Source organism: Candoia aspera, chromosome 6 (assembly GCF_035149785.1).
Source record: "Candoia aspera isolate rCanAsp1 chromosome 6, rCanAsp1.hap2, whole genome shotgun sequence".
Taxonomy (NCBI): Eukaryota; Metazoa; Chordata; class Lepidosauria; order Squamata; family Boidae; genus Candoia; species Candoia aspera.
In genome coordinates, this window is record NC_086158.1 from 66,078,555 (window position 1) to 66,102,548 (window position 23,994).

The 23,994-nt window shown below is 39.2% G+C and overlaps 1 protein-coding gene across 1 annotated transcript in view; it reads left to right on the top strand.

The window, feature by feature from the left end:
- PTPRE (protein tyrosine phosphatase receptor type E) overlaps positions 1 to 23,994 on the top strand; it is a 164,191-nt gene that overhangs the window by 55,652 nt on the left and 84,545 nt on the right. Inside the window, exon 2 of the mRNA XM_063307347.1 lies at positions 564 to 596. The gene's annotated coding sequence lies outside the window, so the exon portion shown is untranslated. The remainder of the gene's footprint in view (positions 1 to 563; positions 597 to 23,994) is intronic.

Genomic DNA, 23,994 nt, shown 5'->3' on the forward strand with positions numbered 1-23,994 from the left:
AGCTATGTAGAAAAGGATGGCATATATGCACCAGTCTTAACCTACTTGCCCTGTAAAACTGCCTACCAGAATTTGTTTCAGATGAAACACAAAACAATCAAAATGCTTTAGGTATTGGTGTAGCTGAACTGGAACCTTCTGAGACACAATCTGTTTTTATCTATTAGTAAACAAAACATATTTTCCATTTTAAGTTCAGCCCCAGTAGACTGCAATTTTGTGAGGTTAGGAATGGGCCGATATATGCAACTTTCATCATGCGTTTACCATTACCTGAACAAGGCTTTTGTCAATTTATGTTGCTGTTCATTCAGCCAAATATATATTTCTTTGTTAATCAGCACCTTTAACTGTTTCAAATTTCATGGGGAGGTGTTTTTATTTCTCTCTGTGTTGTACAAATAAAAAAGCATATTAACTGTTTCTTCTAATTAACTTGAAGAAAAACACTTGCATGTATAATCAATGGTATGCATAGTCAGTTTAAAGCAAGAGTTTTGCTTTTGTATTTTAAATGGGAGAAAGCAATAACATTTTAAACTATTCTCTCTCTCTCTTTGCAGCCTATAGCATTGTCTTCCCCTAGGTGAATGTAGGTGAGTACATTGTATAATTTAACAATTAAAAATTAACCACCTGTATCTCCAAATATGCTTTGCTTCTTTAAAGACATCTCATATTACTATATAAAGTTAACAGCTTGGAGCTATATTTATATTCAGCAGTTAGACTATATTTGAATTTTGTAGATCAGCACATGTGGAGATAGCCTTAATCTAGATTCTGCAGTCTTGAATTTTGTTGAGATGTGATTTCTGAGGATAGACAGACATATGCACACACACACACACACACACACACACACACCCAAGCATCCAGCAGGATCTATTGAAAAAGAAAAGTGTATATATCTCAGCTTATGAGCATCTGAAGCCCTTGACAGGGTATACAGTATATAATAGTACTGATGGCACTTGCTTTTTACAATGATTTGCTGTTGGAAAAATGGCCGAAAAATAACTATTCAGGAACCATATCAATAGGTCTATGTTTTTGTTATAATTGTTTTCATGGCATTTTATTTGGAGAGACCAGTTTAAAAAAATCTTACAACTCAAAATAGAAAGATAGAACTGGTAGAAGGATATTTTTAGAACATATCTACTTAGATTGTAATGCATTCTCATTTTTACATGTAGAGAGGAACACTGTTTAACAGGGTTGTTAGCTTAAAGATACAAAGATGCAGGAACAGCAATTCAAATGCCTATACAGGTAGTCTTCACTTAACGACCACAACTGAGCCCAGATTTTTGGTCGTAAGTCATAATGGTTATTAAGTGAGCCCAGATTTGTTTTTATGACCTTTTTTTTAGCACAGTTGTTTTTTTTAGCACAGTTGTTAAGCAAGTCACAGCGGTCATTAAGTGATTCAAGATCGGGGCTTGTGGTTTCCTTCAGTTGTTAAGTGAATGGCACGGTTGTTAAGTGAACCAGGAATTGCTTTGCAGTACTGTGCCCCCGGCTAGAGTTGATACTTTGTTGCCAGCACCTGTTGCTCTCTTTTGTTACCTAGTTGCCTTTTCCCTTAATCCGCCAGGGACCCATTTCCCTGCATTGTCATGCGAGCCGTTGCGATGTCACAAGCATCGCAACGGTGATCATGACAAAATGCTTCTGTGGCTACAGTAATATTATTTTCAGTTAATACTACTGTTATTTTCAACTAATATTACTGGCTGATTATTAAAAACTTTTACTGTAAGGTCATCATTGGAATCTTTGTTCTTCAGTACATTACTAAACAGATTTAAAGGTACAGTACTGCACCTTTAAACCCATTTAGTACTGTGTTGTAGAACTTTAGTACTTATGCTTGCCTTTAATTTTTTTCCCCAGTTTTTGTTTAACTTAAGTAGAGATTTGTATGGTGGCATGCATGTTCCATCCTCTGCCTGCCTGATTTTTAATTATATTTAACAATACTGAATGCTGGTTTAGTGTTTTTAAAACAGTTGTTTTATAAAAAACCAGACTGTAACTTTTTTTTCCTGCTGTAGTAAACTCTGCAGCTTTTGTTACTGTACAGTACTGTACAGTACTGTATATAAATCTGATTTTTATAAAACAACTGTTTTAAAAACAGTAAACCAGAATTCAGTATGTTAAATATAATTAAAAATCAGACAGGCAGAGGATGGAACATGTATGCCACCATACAAATCTGTACTTAAGTTAAACAAAACTGGGAAAAAATTAAAGGCAAACATAAGTACAGTACTGCATGGAAAAGGTACTTACCTTTCCTGCACAGGAAGGTTCCTGTACAGCCTTCCTACACACAAGGCTCCCTCTGCTGGCTGCTAAATTACAGGAAGTATTGCGACCACATGACTGGGCCTGCTGCCTCAGAAATCCAGTGTCCTAAGCCTGGAGGACTTCCTGGTACCAAAGGGCGGTCACATGACCCAGAATGGCTGAATCCGGGTCACATGATCGCAGAGGCCTTGTGAGGGTTGTAATTTTGGGCCCCAGTCAGAAATCTACTTTTGGGGTACCATTGTAACTTTGAATGGCCTTTAAGTGGCTGGTTGGTAAGTGAAGACTACCTGTATGGAAAAAGCAGTAGATTTAAAACAGCTCTTGAAAGTGGAAATAAGCAGTAAGATCTGAGCTTCACGTAAGAACAATTTAAAGTAACTTAGTATAAAAACAGTCTGCATATCGTTAGGATCCTGGTAGATTAACAAATGTTTACTTTATTCTCTGGAGAAATTTGGGTTGGGAAATGAAAAACCATGGGAAGGGCAGGAGGAAAAGCTCTTCCAGATAAAGATATAGAAGGGCACTAGTTATGGAAGTGTAAGAAACTTCTAAGAAATCTTCTAGGGAAGATTATTGTAACATACATACTTATGAGTAAACTGACCTGGATTATTGAAATTTCAGAAGGAAAATAACATAAAGCAGACTTCTGTGGAGGATAGTGTGATGAACGCCTATGCAAGTTTCCAACCAGACTCACACAAGAAGCTTATGGATATCTGATTTATTACTGGATAGTATGCAGGTTCAAGAGCAAAGCTGAGAATGGCAAAAGTGCGGGTCTTTCAAACAATTGAAACAATTGTCTCTGTTAGCTTGGAACCACGTATCAGATTTCAAAGCACGAAGAAAGTCAGCCTGCAATTGGGCAGGTACTTCAGCTTTTTGCCTGCAGGGCTCGGGTTGCTTGCTCTGCGTTTGGCTTCCAGTGACAGCTGCCAAACCTAGTTGTGATTTTGTTAATACAGTGTCAACAATGTCAGGTTGCTGAGTATCATTTTGGGGTAAATGAGAAAGCGCATGAGCTAAAAAGTTACGCTTTCCAGGGAAGTATTTAAGTTGGAAATTAAAACAACTAAAAAACTGAGCCGAGCGAACTTGCTTAGGGCTAAGGCGCCATGGTGTGCAAAGAGCTTCCAAATTTCTATGGTCAGTCCAAACTTCAAAAGGAAATTTGGTACCTTCCAATAGATGGCACCAGTTCTCTAATGCAGCTTTAACAGCAAATGACTCTTTTTCCCAAACATGCCAACAGCGCTCAGTGTCAGAGAACTTTTTGGATAAATAAGCACAAGGTCTCAGTTTGCCTGAGGGGTCCTTTTGAAGTAGAATAGCCCCAATAGATGTTTCTGAGGCATCTTCTTGCTCAACAAAGGGACGATCGGGGTCTGGATGTTGCAGTACAGGCTCTGCAATAAACAAAGTTTTGAGCTTGTCAAGTGCAGCCTGGCAGTCTGGGGTCCAATTAAGCAAGGCACTAGGGGCTTTAACTTTGCGGGTTTCCCCTTGGCCTTTGGTTTTCAACAAGTCAGTGAGTGGCAGGGCAATCTCTGCAAACTCCCCGATGAACTGCCTATAAAAATTGGTGAACCCCAGAAAACTTTGTAGCTACTTGCGGGTGTGAGGTTGCCCCCAATTTGCCACGGCTTGCACTTTGGCTGGATCCATTTCAATGCCTTGCACTGACCCCGGTATCCCAAATAATCAAGCTGTGATTTGTGGAATTCACACTTAGAGAGCTTGGCATACAGTTTCACTTAGCAAGCACTTTTCATTTTGTATGCCTTGAAGGAGGTGGTAGTCTTTCCACTCCTCAGGAGGTCATCACTGGATCTGTATGTACTGGATAAAATTCATCTAGTCCCCAAATGTCCCTTCTTGGGGAAGGTTATTGAGAAGGTGGTAGGCCTACACCTTCAAAGGGCTCTGGATTATCTGGACCCATTACAGTTGGGTTTCAGGCTGGGATATATTACTGAGACAGCATTGATCATGCTTGTGATGACCTCTGGAAGGGCTGTGGTGGGGGTAGTGTATCAATCCTGGCCCTCCTTGAGGTTTTCAGTACCATTGATCATGGTATCCTGCTGGGCTGGCTGAAGGGGTTGGCAGTGGAAGGCATAGTTCTTTGATGGATCTCCTCATTCCTCCAGTTAGTGTTGATATGGGTGGGGGAGAGATAGCATCATAGGTCTCTGCTTTGTGGGGTGCTGCAAGGCTCAACTCTCTACATGTTCCTATTTAATGTCTACATGAGTGATGTCATCTGTCAGCACAGAGTCAAGTATCATCAGTATGCTGATGATATTCACTTGTACATCCCTGCCCTGAGCTGTCCAAGTGATGCTGTGGAGGTGCTTTCCTAGTGCTTGTCTGTAAAGATCTGGATGGGGAAGAACCAGCTTCGGCTCAACCCTAACAAGACTAAGTGGCTGTGGATTTTAGGGATTCCCTGTATCTAGTGATTTGCCATCTTAAACTCTGGCTGGGATATACTCCCCCAGTCAGAATTCATGTGCCAATTCTGGACTCATGGCTCCTGTTTGATGAGCAAGTGCCAGTCATGGCCATGAAAGCCTTTGCACAAATCCATTTTGGCAACCAGTTGCACTATTTCCTAGATCCAGATGCACTTCTCATGCTCACTCATGCCTTAGTCACCTCCCAACTGGACTATTGCAACAGGCTCTACATGGGACTTGCTTTGAAAAGCATTCAAATGTTTCTGCTGGTCTAGAATACAGTGGCATGGCAATATAGTGAGTGCATCACAATATGCCCATATAAGACCACCACTGTGACAGCTGCATTGGCTCCCAGTAGGCTTCTAGGTGCACATCAAGGTGCTGATTGTCACCTTTGTACATTGTATAGGGCCACATTAATTGTGGGACTGGCTACCCCGAATGGTTTCTGTCCATCCCACTAGATCTGGCAGGGTGGGCATGTTGTGGGTCTCTTTGGTGAAACATTGTTGCTTCGTGGGGCTTTGAAGTGTACCTCTTCTGTTACAGTGCTTGCCTTACGGAACAGCCTTCCTTCGGAGATACGGATAGACTCAGCTCTGCTGGTCTTTAGGAAAGCAATTACAGTAAGACCTGGTTTTTCACCAGACACTAGGGCCAAGATGTTGATGGAGCTGCTGTCATCATAATCATCATCATCATCATCATCATCATCATCATCATCATCATCATCATCATCCTGCCTGACTCCCAGCAACTCTGGGTGGTTTATAAATTGTTAAAAACAGCTAAAAACAAAGAAACAACACACACACAAAAAGGAACAAAGAGATAACAAACACAGATAGGAACAAAGAAAGAGAAGCAAAGGGGCTTCAATCACCTTTACTAAAGGCCTGGGCGAAGAGCCATGTCTTCAGGGCACTTCAAATTCCAGTAGGGTGGGGACAGTTTGAATATCGAGTGGGGGGGAGCTCATTCCAGAGGGCAGGTGATGCTACAGAGAAGGTGCACTTCTGGGGTTCCAATAGATGGCATTGTTTTATTGAAGGAACACAGAGTGCACCAATTCTGCCACACTGTCTGCTGATAAATGGTGGGAATGGTTTATTGATGTGAGATTTATTGGGGCTTCAACATTGTCTTTTTTGTTTTGGGAGTGGTGGTGTTTGATAATTGTATTGGGTTTTTCTTCTTGTTTGCCACCTTTAATTCTTTTGGTAGATGGGTGGCCACATACATTTCTTTAATAAATAAAATTCGACTTGCAGTTAAATTTAAGTGTTATTCACCTGCAAGTAAAAATGATGTTTATCTCCTTTATTTTCATCATTATTTAAAGTTTATTTAGAAATACAGTTTGGGATGGTTTTGAGCTTACAGACCTTTTACAAAGAATGCCAATTGTTTGGCTGTCCAGGTTGTCTAATTTGGAAAAAGAAACCTGTACAAGAAATGCTTTCTTTATGTCTTCTTTCAGATGAAATGGATTTGTTAAGCCAAGAAGGCTGTATGTAGACTACTTGAGACATGAAATGAAAGACAGGACCTTAACACATTCTTAGGCATTTGATTAGCAATGTATCTGTAACATTTGATTCAACCCTTTTATAGCGCCAGTTTTCGAAGACAGGATCTAAGCCTGATACTTATGCTTAAGTTTTAAATTAAATTAAAACTTAAACTTTAAATTTAAATTAAAATGAAGCATTTGCTTCTGCCATGCAAACTGAGTAGCCAGCTCATGGCACAGCACTTTACAGAGCATGTTGGCGATGGCTGCAAAGAATGAAATTAAGACCAGGGGAAGGAAGCAGAAGTGGATGCAGCAGAGGTGGCCAAGCATGGGAAGAAAAAGTGATAGTAGTGGGAGAAGCTTCAGCAAAGGATCGTTACCTTGTTGTGGTGCTGGAGCTTGAGCACCTCAATGATGCCATGAGCTAAACTGTGAAGGGCCACCCAAGATGGGAAGGTCATGACAGAGAGGTCAGACTAAATGCGATCCCTGGGGAAGGTAATGGCAACCCACCCCAGTATTCTTGCCGTGAAAACTAAATGGATCAGTACAACCAGAGATATGTCGGTATACGTCCGGAGGATGAGACCCCCAGGTGGGAAGATGGTCAAAATGCTACTGGGGAGGAACAGAGGATGAGTTCAACTAGCCCCAGACGTGATGACTCAAAGCTGAAAGGACAGCTAGTGGCTGACGGTGCTGGTGGTGAATGGCGAATCCGATGTTCTAAGCAACAACACATCATTGGAACCTGGAATGTAAGATCTATGAGCCAGGGCAAATTGGATGTGGTTATTGGTGAGATGTCAAGATTAAAGATAGACATTTTGGGTGTCAGTGAATTGAAATGGACTGGAATGGGCCACCACATCAAATGACCACCAGATCTACTTCTGTGGACAAGAGGACCACAGAAGAAATGGAGTAGCCTTCATAATTAATAGTAAAGTGGCTAAAGCAGTGCTTGGATTCAATCCAAAAAATGATAAAATGATCTCAATTCGAATTCAGGGCAAGCTATCTAACATCACAGTGATCCAAATATACGCCCCAACCACAGATGCTGAAGAAGCTGAAGTAGAGCAGTTCTATGAGGATCTGCAGCACCTACTGGACAACACGCCTAAAAGAGATGTTATTTTCATCACGGGAGATTGGAATGCTAAGGTGGGCAGTCAAATGACACCTGGAATTACAGGTAAGCATGGTCTGGGAGAACAAAACGAAGCAGGACATAGGCTGATAGAATTTTGCCAAGACAACTCACTCTGCATAACAAACACTCTCTTCCAACAACCTAAGAGACGCCTTTATACATGGACTTCCCCAGATGGACAACACCGAAACCAGATTGACTACATCCTTTGCAGCCAAAGGTGGCGGACATCTGTACAGTCGGTAAAAACAAGACCTGGAGCTGACTGTAGTTCAGATCACAAACCTCTTCTTGCACAATTTAGGATCAGACTAAAGAGATTAGGGAAGACCCACAGATCAGCTAGATATGAGCTCACTAATATTCCTAAGGAATATGCAGTGGAGGTGAAGAATCGATTTAAGGGACTGGACTTAGTAGATAGGGTCCCGGAAGAACTATGGACAGAAGTTCACAACATTGTACAGGAGGCGGCAACAAAATACATCCCAAAGAAAGAGAAAACCAAGAATGCAAAATGGCTGTCTGCTGAGACACTAGAAGTAGCCCAAGAAAGAAGGAAAGCAAAAGGCAACAGTGATAGGGGGAGATATGCCCAATTAAATGCAAAATTCCAGAGGTTAGCCAGAAGATATAAGGAATTATTTTTAAACAAGCAGTGCGTGGAAGTGGAAGAAGACAATAGAATAGGAAGGACAAGAGACCTTTTCCAGAAAATTAGAAACATCGGAGGTAAATTCCAGGCAAAAATGGGCATGATCAAAAACAAAGATGGCAAGGACCTAACAGAAGAAGAAGAGATCAAGAAAAGGTGGCAAGAATATATGGAAGGCCTGTATAGGAAGGATAACCATATCGGGGATAGCTTTGACGGTGTGGTCAGTGAGCTAGAGCCAGACATCCTGAAGAGTGAAGTTGAATGGGCCTTAAGAAGCATTGCTAATAACAAGGCAGCAGGAGATGACAGCATCCCAGCTGAACTGTTCAAAATCTTGTGAGATGATGCTGTCAAGGTAATGCATGCTATATGCCAGCAAATTTGGAAAACACAAGAATGGCCATCAGATTGGAAAAAATCAACTTATATCCCCATACCAAAAAAGGGAAACACTAAAGGATGTTCAGACTATCGAACAATGGCACTCATTTCACATGCCAGTAAGGTAATGCTCAAGATCCTGCAAGGTAGACTTCAGCAATTCATGGAGCGAGAATTGCCAGATGTACAAGCTGGGTTTAGAAAAGGCAGAGGAACTAGGGACCAAATTGCCAATATCCGCTGGAGAATGGAAAAAGCCAGGGAGTTTCAGAAAAACATCTATTTCTGTTTCATTGACTATTTTAAAGCCTTTGACTGTGTGGACCATAACAAATTGTGGCAAGTTCTTAGTGGTATGGGGATACCAAGTCATCTTGTATGCCTCCTGAAGAATCTGTATAACGACCAAGTAGCAAGAGTAAGAACAGACCACGGAACAACGGACTGGTTTAAGATTGGGAAAGGAGTACGACAGGGCTGTATCCCCTCACCGTACCTTTTCAACTTGTACGCAGAACACATCATGTGACATGCTGGGCTTGAGGAATCCAAGGCTGGAGTTTAAATCACTGGAAGAAACATTAACCATCTCAGATATGCAGATGATACCACTTAGATGGCTGAAAGCGAAGAGGAACTGAGGAGCCTTATGATGAAGGTGAAAGAAGAAAGTGCAAAAGCTGGCTTGCAGCTAAACCTCAAAAAAACCAAGATTATGGCAACCAGCCTGATTGATAACTGGCAAATAGAGGGAGAAAATGTAGAAGCAGTGAAAGACTTTGTATTTCTAGGTGCAAAGATCACTGCAAATGCTGAATGCAGTCAGGAAATCAAAAGACATTTCATCCTTGGGAGGAGAGCAATGACAAATCTCAGTAAAATAGTTAAGAGCAGAGACATCACACTGACAACAAAGGTCCGCATAGTTAAAGCAATGGTGTTCCCCGTAGTAACACATGGCTGCGAGAGCTGGACCATAAGGAAGGCTGAGAGAAGGAAGATCGATGCTTTTGAACTGTGGTGTTGGACGAAAATTCTGAGAGTGCCTTGGACTGCAAGAAGATCAAACCAGTCCATCCTCCCGGAAATAAAGCCAGACTGCTCACTTGAGGGAATGATATTAAAGGCAAAACTGAAATACTTTGGCCACATAATGAGAAGACAGGACACCCTGGAGAAGATGCTGATGCTAGGGAGAGTGGAAGGCAAAAGGAAGAGGGGCCGACCAAGGGCAAGATGGATGGATGATATTCTAGAGGTGACGGACACGTCCCTGGGGGAGCTGGGAGTGGCAACGACCGACAGGAAGCTCTGGCGTGGTCTGGTCTATGAAGTCACAAAGAGTCGGAAGCGACTGAACGAATAAACAACAACAACAAACAGTGGGAGAAGACAGTAGCAATCGGGTAAAAGCAAGCAATGGGGATAGGATGGTCAGTATTTAGTGAAACCTGCAAACTTTGTTGCATCCTTAAAAATACGTTAGTTTTTAAATATTTATATCAAAGATAACATGAGAGAAAGATGTAGCCTTTTTCCTATTGTTAGTTCTGTGATTGCAGCAGTATCCTGACTGGATTGACCTCTATAAGGAGACCAGTTTGTTTTTCTTTGATGTGGGCTGTTATTTTTTTTTTTTCCATATGGATTTTTATAGGTTTAAAACTAGATTTTATCACTTACTGAGCCTTACTCTTGAGCTCAGCAAACATCTGGTTCCATTCTATGACCTGAATGGGCTTGGTGAAGTAGCAACTGGATGCTTGATGCTCTTTCACGGGCTGTATTTATAGAGATAGCAGAGCAATGTGGGAGTAGCGGTTGCTCTAGTTAGATCAATTAGGCAGAATAGACTGTGGAAGATGGAGAAAATCAGCCATGAATATGGCAGCATACTGACCCAACACCGGGGTACTGGGTCAAGGTAGAAGAGAGGAAAATACTGTGACTATCTGGGTAACAGAAACCTGGAGGCAAACCAAGATGAGCAGAAGAAAAGGTGCTGAATATGAACAGAGAGGAGGCAAAGAGGTTTTGCTTGGAGCAGGGAAATTTGAGAATGATCATTCTGACTTTAGCAGATGGCTTTAACGCATAGATAGGGAAACTAGTGCATTCCAGATGTTTGGGACTACAACCCCAGAACTCCTGAACCATTGAACATGCTATCTGTCTGGACTTCTGATAACTGTAGTTAAGCTTCCAGGATTTGAAGGAAACTGATTGTTTGAAAGCCTAAAGTGTAGCAGACAAACTCAAGTGATGAGCTGGACTCCGGAATCTTGCCCAGTGGGTTTAAGAAGGACATTTGATATTCTTCTTCTGAAGAATAAAATTGTTGGAACTTCTTTTTAAAGCAAACCTTGCTCATTCTCCCTTTGAAAGGAAATATCATATAAATAAATAACTGAGGAACCTCTCTGTGCTTAGAGATTCAGATGGCTGAATTTGATCTGCTCTAACTTTGTTGATACTCAGAACTGGGGCTGTAGGGTTCCTGTTTGCATCAAAAATACCTGCTTTAGTCAGTGTGTTAGTTTAAAAACATGATCATGCTGTTAACCCGGCCATGCAGGAAGTGATTATTGGGAACAAGAGATGTACAGATTCTAAAGTTGAGGTAGAAGGGACAAGCAAGAACTGTTGCAGAGCTGCTAGCCTTGTTTAGCAAATATCAGGGATCTGGATTTTTGTCCCTTGCAGATCCAAATAATATGTTTTATTTCTAGAGTGCTCGTTGCTTCCTGCCTCTCTGACTCAAGAGATTTCTTAATACTTTTTTTTTTTTAAAGAATAGGAATTGCATAGAATCTGCAGCTGCATGGAAGAGACTGTGGGCTGGAAAGCTGGTAATTTTTAAATCATTGATCGGAATGAATGTTTCCTATTCCTCTAAGAGAGGAAATATTTTACACTATTAAAAGGAACAACCCTTCCCCTGGCAATCCTATGACTCTCTTGAGCTGTTTGAGTGTTTTATCACATGGCAAAGCAACTAATTAAGGGTGCAGAAATCAAGATTTCCATTTTTAAGAATAAAATGGGGAGGGATGAAAAAAAGGAGGTGGGGAAATCACTACCCTGCCTGTTAAAAAGAACTTTATTGCACTAGGGCCAGAATTTCTTGAAAAACTATTTGCTGATAAGGGGTTACTTCCAGTTGAAAAGCAAAATGGATTTCAGGCTGTTATTCACAAGAACTTTACTTAATGAAAAAAAGGTAAATAAGTATATTCGTTTGATTTTATTTCATATGAAAAGAGCTGTATGTAATGGAATATTATTATTTCATAGATTGAAATAAATTTATAGTTTTTTTCTAATAATTTTATAGATGTAAAGTTAATTGGACATGAAAAAAGTATCCAAGAATGAAATAATTTCATATATCATTCTGGATATTTGTGTATTAACTCATACTTAATATTTCAAGGATTATATCTACTCTTTTACTATGCAGACACACCATACTTAATATTTCAAGGATTATTTCTACTCTTTTACTATGCAGGCACAATGCTTTGATTGTACCTTCACTAATGAACACATTTTTTGTTTTTATGTATGCTGTTGGGATTATGATTATTAGAGTTAGTTGTGGTTAACTCATAAATGTGTACATATGTTTTTCTTAGATTGCAATCTTAAGCTGAAGATTGAGCATTATGTAGTTTTGAAAAGACTTAAAATGTGATGTTTCTATTGTGCTGAGGAACAGAGTATTCTGTGTAATCCACGGTTCCTTAAATCTGGTTCAAAACTCAAAAGTCAATAGAAAGGAACGACATGTGGTGAACTCAGCTTTAGCACATAGTTCATTATTTAATATCTACTCATGAATTTTGGCCCTGATCCAAAACACAGTGCACCTGATGTTAAGTTTAGTGACACTTCTAGTGTGCTAAACAGATTGTTAGCACATGTAGATAATGACCATCTTCACCTAATAGGTGCTATAAGAATTGGGAACACTTTTTAAGTAGGAAAAAGTATAACAAATGCTCACCATACTTCTGCAGCTGTCTCTGCACTAAGATTATTTCCCTGCTAGTGACTTACATTGTCTTCATAGAATCACCCAGGTATTGTTGAAGTAATACAAAGTTGTCTACACTGCTATTGTTTTGCCACAACAATGTTTGGATGACTCTAGAGGACTTTATAATTACTGTAGTGTGGACCTTAGACTTAATGGAAGCAAACCACGAGTTTAATCACTTTCGTAATTCAGTCTGTTCCTCCTCAATAAATAAAATAGTTATATGTGATGTATTTAACAATAGTGTAAGTAGTTTCTTATTTGAAGTGAGCCTGTTGATTTTGTGATAAGAGACTGTTTTTGCTTGCCATCCATAGAACATTTAATACATAGTGGACAACCCATTTTGTCAAATGTGGTTTATGACAGCAGAGTATGAGGAACCACACTTCTATGAACTAAGTTACTAAGTTATTCTCCTATTAAAACTTCCTTGTTGAACAAGGTCATCAGAGACAAGCTGGCAGGAGTATAGGACTACAATATCTTATTATTTAATTTAGTTTAATCTTTATTACGGACTTACAGCCAGAAAACACAATACAGTATACATATACATATACTCACTGCATTAAAGGATATCCATGCTTGAGTCTACTTCAGCAAAGGATCGTTACCTTGTCGTGGTGCTGGAGCTTGAGCACCTCAATGATGCCATGAGCTAAACCGTGAAAGGCCACCCAAGACGGGAAGGTCATGACAGAGAGGTCAGACTAAATGCGATCCCTGGGGAAGGTAATGGCAACCCACCTCAGTATTCTTGCCGCGAAAACTAAATGGATCAGTACAACCAGAGATATGTCGGTATACCATCGGAAGATGAGACCCCCAGGTCGGAAGATGGTCAAAATGCTACTGGGAAGGAACAGAGGATGAGCTCAACTAGCCCCAGACGTGATGACGCAGCTAGCTCAAAGCCGAAAGGACGGCTAGCGGCCGACGGTGCTGGTGGTGAACGGCGAATCCGATGTTCTAAGGATCAACACACCATCAGAACCTGGAATGTAAGATCTATGAGCCAGGGCAAATTGGATGTGGTTATTGGTGAGATGTCAAGATTAAAGATAGACATTCTGGGCGTCAGTGAACTGAAATGGACTGGAATGGGCCACTTCACATCAAATGACCACATCAAAGGACACCCTGGAGAAGATGCTGATGCTAGGGAGAGTGGAAGGCAAAAGGAAGAGGGGCGACCAAGGGCAAGATGGATGGATGATATTCTAGAGGTGACGGACTCGTCCCTGGGGGAGCTGGGGGTGTTGACGACCGACAGGAAGCTCTGGCGTGGGCTGGTCCATGAAGTCACGAAGAGTCGGAAGCGACTAAACGAATAAACAACAACATGCTTGAGTCTAGGAATCCCCAAAACTCTTCATCCTGAGTGGCAACCAACTGAAGCTGAAAGCCATGGGCTTTAGAACACAAACCTTAAGAGGATAAAAGTGATTTTCCCAATCTAATGTCCTCCAGTTTTGCTCTTCTTGATTTTGAGCCAGCAGAAGGGCATAACTTTACTTGAGAGCATCAGATGGAAAAAAGTGATATAAAACAAATATTCTAATATTAAACTATGTATTTATTTATTAACAAATTTATAAGGCCACCCACTCACACCTTGACTCCAGGCAGCTTAGAGAATTAAAATCCATAAAAACACAATACACATCCCACAGTGGCAACAAACACATTCATATCAACTGCTTGATCGGCTCTGAAGTGACCTGGAGTCCCCAGGCCCACTGACAAAACCACGTCTTTGGGGCCTTTCCGGAAAAGGAGCAAGGAGGGGACCAACCTTATCTCTGGGGTAATGATGTTCCAAAGGGAGGGAACCACCATGGAGAAGGCCATTTTCCTCAGCCCCACTAGATGTACTTTCCTAACTGAAGGGACCCGCAACATACCCTGCCTCCCTGCTCTGGTGGGACAGGTAGATGTGACTGGGGAAAGGTGGTAAATAACCTGGTTATGTAGTAATTTCTTCCATCTGAAAAGAAACATTGCCAAAGCCCCATCAAGCTCACACTGCACCTCCCCTGCCACTCACATACCCCTTTACTCCCTCTCCCACTTGGGAGCAGCCACCTACCTGTCTGCTGGCCTGTATGCGAGCTGCCTGGGACTTGCAACTTCCTGCCAGCTTCTGACTTTGGTTGTTGGAAGCCAGCAGGAACATGTGAGGAGGTGCTCACTTAATGACCCATGATCCTCACTTAATGATGGCAATGGAGACTTCAGGGATTGCCATCACTATGTGATGTGGTCATGTGATGTTGCGCTTTATGACCGCATTGCTTAGTGACAGAGATTCCAGTCTCAACTGCCATTGTAACTTGAGGACTACCTATATGCATTTTTCCCAGTATTAGTTATTCTATTAACTGATTTGAGCTGGGAAAGTAATGTTTAAAGTAGACTTGGAGTGGCGAGTGGCCCATATCTACAGTACATGTAGCCTATAGTTTCCAGGGATAATCTAAGATCCTGCCACTGAAATTTGGAAACAAAATGGCAGGATTTTGGCAATGTATCTTTATGGTCATTTTACTAAAATAACAGTAACAAGTGGATATGGTACACTTCTGCAAGGCTTAACAACAACAACAACAAAAGTGGGGGGAGGTTAGACTTTTTGGCCCTGTCCAGCCAGTATTATATCTGTATTGCTGAACTGTCCCTAGAAGCCAAAACAGCAACTACTACTATTATTAAGCAATGTGCACTCTCAAGCTTGAAACAACAAATAAAAGGTAAGATGAGAGATGCAACTAATCTTTTATTCAAAGAATACCTTTTCCAAATGCCTTTGGGGCACATCTGTGAATGGTTGCCTATAATTTGACCCTGAGCATGGGACATTTCCTTGATTACATTTTTAAAAATGTTTTAACTATGTCTCTCTTATCTTTCTTGCAGTTTTCTTAATACTGTACTAACTGTACTGCCCTATAAATTTTTATGATTTTCTTCCCAATTTCCTTTTCAGTTTTGTTGCAAACAGTATTTTAATGTGTAATTCTACAGGGAGATCTTTTAGAAGGTGGAAAAGGAAATGGAAAATAACAGGACTAAATGACATCATTTCCCCTTTTCTCTTCCTTCTTTTTCCTCTTATCCTAAAACTGTTACATAACAGTGGAATGGTTTAAAAGATGCTAAAAGCACATTTGCAAACAATTGTAATGTGGAGAAAAAGAATGAGGACACTAAAAGAAGCCATTGTGACAACAGAAAAGGCTTAGTAAATATCTGACAAAAGAAGATATACAGAAAAGAGAAGATGGCAAAGGTCAGTAAGGAATAGACCATTTAGAGATTATTTTTTTAAAAATTAAAATGTAGGAAGATCTGAGATTGGCAAAGGATGCTAAAAAGAACAAAATGGCTTCTTTGGAATGTTCAGTCTAAAAGGAAAATAAAAGAATCAGTTTGTCACCCGCTCAGTGAAGGCAGCAGAAGGCCTAAAAGTAAATAAAGAAAAGGCAGAGCTGCTCAACTCCCAAGACAAGGATGAAGTGGGAATGAAGCCTGATTTTAACTGAAAGACAGCCAGGATGTTACTATGTTAATTTCTTGGGGTTCATTTTCTGTTTAATTTTTTCCCTTTTTGTTTGTTTTGGTATTACAATTTCATTACAAATTAATGTGTTGGATATTACTCTTTTTCTTTAAATTTGTATTTTTTCTGTATTTCTATTTTTTTAAATTACAATTTTTTATAGGAAAGTTTGCAGGTTCTCTCTCTACATTTGCAATCTTTATCTGGGTTTCTCACAAAAGCTGGGGACTGAAATTTAGTATTAAAAGTCATTAGATGACTTGTCTAAGATGAAGTTGCCAACCTAAGCAGATGGAAGAATGTCAAATTACTGGCTTTAGGAGACTTAGTTATATAGCTTCCAACAAAGACTAGAACTTGTTTAATTGACCTTAATCCACCAAAACATAAAGGTATCCTGGAAGATGATACTATTCTGTGGGAAGCATCAGAATAAAAATGATTAAAATGTACTTCAGCTCAGCTTGACTGATTAGTTGGGAACACATTCTTGACTAGATTAGCATTATTAATATTTCAGTCCATGTACTATTTAATAAGATGTCTCTGGAAAATTTATTTCTCGTGCTGAGATATTGAATTAAGAATCAGATTCATTCTTGTCTTTCCCAGAACAATTTAAAACTTTTTAGGACTACAAGATTTAGCTTTTTATCAACACACATTCCTAAGGTTCAGTGAGTTTTTATCTTTTGACTGCATTTTGCAGAATCATTTGGAAAATTATATTTAAATCCAAATCACACATTAAGTCCAAATGTTGTATTTGTACTCCGTAAAAAATGAAGCTAGTCAGGTGAGAACCAGCATTTCCCAGACAAATCAGAGCCATTTTATAAACACTGAGCAGCTGCTTCCAGTCTCAAGATTGGGGGAAACAATTAGCATTAACTCAAAGGGGTAGGAGAATTTAAACCTTGGAGAAGAGATCATCTCTTCTGTATGCTTTCAAAACTTTTAAATAATGATAATTTTTATATGTTTTATTGTTTTAGATCTTTGTTATACACCACCCAGTGTTACTTCTTGTGAGATGGGTGGCTATACAGTAGAATCTTGGTTAACTGGAACTCAAGCAACTGGCACTCTCAAGCAACTGGCAAAAAATGAAGAAATAATATGTTAAATAAAAAATTAAATAAAATCAAGTTTTAGTGGAAAGATAAGTTTAAATTTGGCATGACATGCTGCGCTGACCCCCGCCCCCCCAGCAGAAAGGCAAGTCCAAACCCAGCACTCTGTGCTACACCACACCAACCTGACCCCCCACTAGCAGAAGGGCAAGTCCAAACCCATCTTTTTAAAGGTAAGCCCAAACCCACCCCTCCGCTAGAGAGGGACCGGATTGGCATGGTGCAGTGCGCCAAGCCAAACCCACCCCCCCACCAGAAAAGGACCAGTACGGCATGCCAAGCCCAAACCCACCCCTCTGTCAGAAAGGGATCAGATGATCCCTCTCTAGCAGAAAGGCAAGTCCAAATCTGGAGCACCTATTTTTAATAACCCTCAAGTAACCGAAAGCTACATTTATCCGGCATCTATCGATACCCATGACTGCTGGTTAACCGAGATTCTACTGTATAAATTTGCTTCTTTTTGTTGGCAGTAAAACAACTAATACATGTGTAAGCTTCTGCCACAAACAGATTCCTGAGTACAGAGTTAAAATGCCTGGAGAGTAGGGAGTTGTTGCTTGATCTGTTATGAAATCTGATATGCACAATATAATCTTCATTTTGTTGCCTAAAATTGAGCCTAGCAAGTTCCCCTCAATGTCTTCATACATCCTGCGTTAATGATGCTCCTTGGTGAATTGTATCTTGGTCTAAACCAGGGTTCTCCAAAGAGAATCAGGGTCGATGAGACTATTCATTATTGTTGCTGTTATTTGTAGTACTATTAGTTAAAGTAGTATTAAATTATTTTCATATAATAAATGTTTGGGGGTCGATGAACAATCAGACTTCATGAAGGGGTCGATGAGCTGAAGAGTTTGGGTACCCCTGGTCTAAACTGAGTGCAGTGGAATTACTGTTGCCATTTAGAACATTTATTCAGGGTTAGTTCTGTAACTGCAGTCTTTCATTTAAAACTAGTACCTAATTGTCTACGTCAGTGCTTCCCAAACTTTTTCCTTTGTCACCCAAAACTGCTTATCAGAAGCTCCTTTATCCAATGTAGGTAAAAGACTTTAAGTCAGTTTAAAAGTCCCTGCTGTGATTGAGTAATGGGTTCATGTGTTGTTACCCAAAGGAAAACCACTTTTACCCAATTTTGGGTAATTTATCCAGGTTTGAGAAGCACTGGTCTACATAATAGTTCAAGTCTTAAAATAAACCTATTTCAGTAAATGGCTGCAGATAACATGGCTTTTTATCTTTTCCAGACAGAGAAGGTTTAAATTATTATGGAACTGGACAAAATACTTAATTTTATTTAAATGTCAGGACAGCCTGCCAATTACCTCTTGGTCTTGGAATTGCAGTAGAAGCATATAGCCTCTTATGAAATTCAATACATTGTATGTGATTTCTCATGCCAGATCTACATCATAGATACATGAAATAGTTGGAATGCACTTACAAATCACCAGCCATTAATGGTGATATCAAAAAGATAGAAAAGAGATATAAGATTAGACAGCAATCTGAACACATAATATTATTAAAAGTAACATTTGTTTACTATTACAGTTTTTTTTCACAAATATTTTTTTTGTTTTTGTTTTAAATCAAAAAACATGCTTTGGGGTATCATGAAGAAGTAAGTATCAAGAATACACAGATGCAATTTCTTCCTTCAATTTAGCTAACCCAGTATGTGTAGTAGACAAAAAGGAATTGTTAACTGCTAGTTTATAATCCAGATGATTGGAGAATGTTGAGTGTTTTTTTCTTAGACAGAACTTGGAAAATAGTAGCTGCATAGTCAAACCCTGTTACATGGTATAATGGAAGCAAAGGACAGTGGTTTCCTGACTTTGGAGCTGGAGGGAGAGTCGTCAGGATCCAAGTGAACAGATTTCAAGTTCTCATACAGTGTATATTCCACTCTCTTTTTATCTAATGACACCTCCCACAAAACCTCTTGGCTGTTTAGCTATTAATGCACCCATTGTATGATCATATCAAAGGCAAGGTTTTTAGCCCCAGAGATGTTCAAAATAGTCTTCCTCAATATCCTAATTGTTATAGCACTGCAATTCCTAGAACTTCAACTACTGCCAGCCATGTTGGCTGAGAATTCTGGGAATTCCAATCCCAATTTATTTTAAGGGTTGAGAAATGCTGATTTTAAAATACATAAAATAACTTTATAACCTGTTTATCTGTAATACAATGGTTCTACAATACAGTTTCTTATTCCAGTGAGAATTACATGTTTGTTCATTTTAAACATGAGTTTTCTTTATTTATAGAGCAGTATTTTATTTAAATAGAAATAGTAAGTAATATGAATTTTAATTCTCTTTCAAAAGGTCTGCTTAACTAGATAGCATCCCTAGAGAGCACAGCTGAAAGTGTTGAATATGTGCTTGACTAAACAAAAGCTTTTGGCTACCATCAGTGCTAAATATTATGAATGTATTTCTTTTCCCATTAGGATAATGCAAATTTTATTGTGTGTTTTTTTCATAGCATTTAATACAAATGCTAACTTTGTAGCATTTCTACTTTATTATCTGTAAGGACTGTATTTAACTGCATATATTAAAGACACATTCCCACCTTCCCATCATGTTTTTATGTATGTTGAGAGCGTGACAGTTTACATAATAGGTCAGGAAGTACATGTGCTACCTCTTTCTGTAGGACTTTTTGGTGATTTGTGCAGTGAGAGTCTACTTTTATAGTATGTGCGGTGTTCTTGTTAACTGTCAACTTCCACCTTCCTTGCAGTAAAACTCAGCGTTATTTGTAAACGACCATGTTCAAACTACAGTGGGCAAAAACATTTCATTGACCTATATATAACTAGCTTTAAAAATGTATTAATTAGTTTCCTTGCTGATTCACATAGCTGTCAACATTACTGTGTTAAGATGCTTTTATATGAGAAATAATCCAAATTAATGTTATTAATTAAATATGTAGAGTTAGATTACTTCTATTAAAATTGTGAGGTGATGCTCAGTACACTTTGTAAGCAACATTACCAAGAAAAGGAAATTCAAGCTGCAGTTGTACAATAAAAAACAAAAATCATAATCATAATCATAAGTTAGTCATGATTTAGTGTTAGCCACAATCAAGGCATTCATCACAGAATGTGCCCCAGATTACCTTTCCCCAAATTCATCCAGCAATTTTTGTTGAGCATGGCTGCTAGTATTTTTTTATACGTGTGTGTGTGTCTGTGTCTTTTTTTAAAGAAAACAGCAACAGAAAGTCCACAAGGACTTGACTGAGGTTGGAGTGACCCAATATGAAAAGGAAGAAGGCAAATACTTTCCCCAGTTCCTTTGTTTTCAAGAAGCACCCACAAAAGTGTTGCTGGAGTAGCTGTTTTAGGACTTGTCTTGAATCATACGTTGTTTTCTAGGGAGACGAATAGGTGCTTAATTATAAGTTAATAACGGTTACTGATTGTAGATAATGGCTTCAGACCTAGACATAAAAAATGATATTTTCAGTTTAAGGATAACACAGTAAGCCAGGCCACATTTTTAACATGGGCCCACATTTCATCTAAAATATCTTCTTAAAATAATTATATAACGGACAAATACATTTGGCTCCAAGGTCTATTTACACTATCATAGACAACATTTCTTATGACTCCTAGTGGCTTTATATTCCTTGGCAACAATATAAAGTGGTTTGTCACTGCATTATTCTGGAATTTTTTTTCATATGCATGATTAATGTTCTTTCAATCATGCTTTAAGATAAAGATAATAACTATTCACTGTTTACTCCTTTCTTTTTTATAGGCATCTAAAATTATGAATTAGCATCTCATAAATGAATAAATGATAAAATTTGCCACTGAAAAAGTAAATGCTGCTGTCAAATAATTCACTATATACCCCAAACAAAAAAGCACTATATGAGGTTCTTTATTCATAACTTCTCTAGTGTACTGGAATTTATTTACTAGCATTTATATGCCACTTTAATTCGAACAAGGTTCTAAGTAGCTTACAAAATAATGCAAACATTAAATTAAAATAATAGTAAAAACAAAACCAACACAAAACAACAGCACTTCCAAAGAACAACCCAGTTTCCAAACCCATAGGAGGTATCATGTTCTCAATAAAGACCACTTTAGGCAATGTTTGGTTTGATATATATAATTCATAGCGTAATTGTATCTTTTATTTACTACTATTCCTGCAGCTACTGCTACAGTTTCTTTTCTTTTTCACTGCTTTTGTATCCTTGAGGTACTACAACTTTATATTACAGGCTGTTTAAAATTCTCTCCATTGTACTTCTGAGTCACTGTTTACCTTGTGTTATAATATTCCAAATAATAAAGATTTGCAAGAAGATTTTTTGGCTACATATGTTACCCAGCTTCATTCACTCTAAGAGAGAATTACTGTTTAATTATAGGGTAGAGAGATTTGCATCCAGACTAAACTGAACTGATTTCCTAAACAGGCTTACCTGTTTCAGTAATCATACCATTTGAAAAATATACATTAGCTGGGTATCTTAATTTATGAAACAGTATTTTTCTCATCAAAATATACATTTTGGTAACTTGTCAACAGCTGGGGTTCTAATTCTATTCCTCTTTCTAAATCTCTGCCAGTCTTAGATGTCATGAGTAAGGATGGCGAGCAGGGGGCTCCCATCCAGACTGTTAAGCGCATGCATAGCACTGAGGAATTGGTCAGCCATTCAAAGAGACACAGATCGGGACCGCCTTAACCTTTGGGGTTTATATGTCTGGGTTTTTCCCACGCTTCTTCAGTTTGTTAGGATTCCTGTTATGTACTAGCAATAAACATTAGAGACCAGTTCCTTGTTTCAGCGTGTTTCCTGGCTGTTAGGACATCAGATAGGATTATAGTACTATTGTGTGAATACTGTTTTAATTGTTTAAATTATAGTCCTTGCTATTTCTGATGCTATTTTATAAGTAAGTCTCTCCTTGCTTATAAATAGGTAAATGGATGCAAAGAAATGTCAAAGGGAGTTTTTTACAATCCCATCTCATTTAGAAAAATAAATAGATCAATGTTACTTTATGTATAATTGGAGATTTCTGGTTTTTTTTATTCTACTGTTATGGTTTGTGTGCAGAATATAGAAAGGCTATACTTGACAGTAAGGTAATGCTTGACAGTAAGGTAATGCAAGTAAGGTAATGCTCAAGATCCTGCAAGGTAGACTTCAGCAGTTCATGGAGCGAGAATTGCCAGATGTACAAGCTGGGTTTAGAAAAGGCAGAGGAACTAGGGACCAAATTGCCAATATCTGCTGGAGAATGGAAAAAGCCAGGGGGGTTCAGAAAAACATCTCTTTCTGTTTTATTGACTATTCTAAAGCCTTTGACTGTGTGGACCATAACAAATTGTGGCAAGCTCTTAGTGGTATGGGGATACCAAGTCATCTTGTCTGCCTCCTGAAGAATCTGTATAACGACCAAGTAGCAACAGTAAGAACAGACCACGGAACAACGGACTGGTTTAAGATTGGGAAGGAGTACAGCAGGGCTGTATACTCTCACCCTACCTATTCAACTTGTATGCAGAACACATCATGCGACAAGCTGGCCTTGAGGAATCCAAGGCTGGAGTTAAAATCTCTGGAAGAAACAACCATCTCAGATATGCAGATGATACCACTTTGATGGCTGAAAGCGAAGAGGAACTGAGGAGCCTTATGATGAAGGTGAAAGAAGAAAGTGCAAAAGCTGGCTTGCAGCTAAACCTCAAAAAAACCAAGATTATGGCAACCAGCTTGATTGATAACTGGCAAATACAGGGAGAAAATGTAGAAGCAGTGAAAGACTTTGTATTCCTAGGTGCAAAGATTACTGCAGATGCTGACTGCAGTCAGGAAATCAGAAGACGCTTAATCCTTGGGAGAAGAGCAACGACAAATCTCGATAAAATAGTTAAGAGCGGAGACATCACACTGACAACAAAGGCCCGTATAGTTAAAGCAATGGTGTTCCCTGTAGTAACATATGGCTGCGAGAGCTGGACCATAAGGAAGGCTGAGCGAAGGAAGATAGATGCTTTGGAACTGTGGTGTTGGAGGAAAATTCTGAGAGTGCCTTGGACTGCCAGAAGATCAAACCAGTTCATCTTCCAGGAAATAAAGCCAGACTGCTCACTTGAGGGAATGATATTAAAGGCAAAACTGAAATACTTTGGCCACATAATGAGAAGACAGGACACCCTGGAGAAGATGCTGATGATAGGGAGAGTGGAAGGCAAAAGGAAGAGGGGCCGACCAAGGGCAAGATGGATGGATGATATTCTAGAGGTGACGGACTCATCCCTGGGGGAGCTGGGGGTGTTGACGACCGACAGGAAGCTCTGGTGTGGGCTGGTCCATGAAGTCACGAAGAGTCAGAAGCGACTAAACGAATAAACAAAATACTTGACAAATGATTTGTTGTTAAATTCTACTTCAAAAAAAGGTGTTACAAGATTTACTAAAAATAGTATTTCATGATATGACTAGGACACAGAAATATTTTCATAATATTTAGTAATTAGGTTAATTCTAAAGAAATACAGTTAACAAAGAAGGTAAGATAACTCTTTTTGATGCAGAGCTCTTCTTACTTGGTAGCTACATTCCCCCAGGGTTTTTCAAACTTTTTTAGGCAATGTACCCTGTTTTAAAAAAATCCAGTAATATCTGTCAAGAAGCAACATGATGAGTTGTCACAAACACAAATGCTGCAGGGAGTGTGGCTTTTAA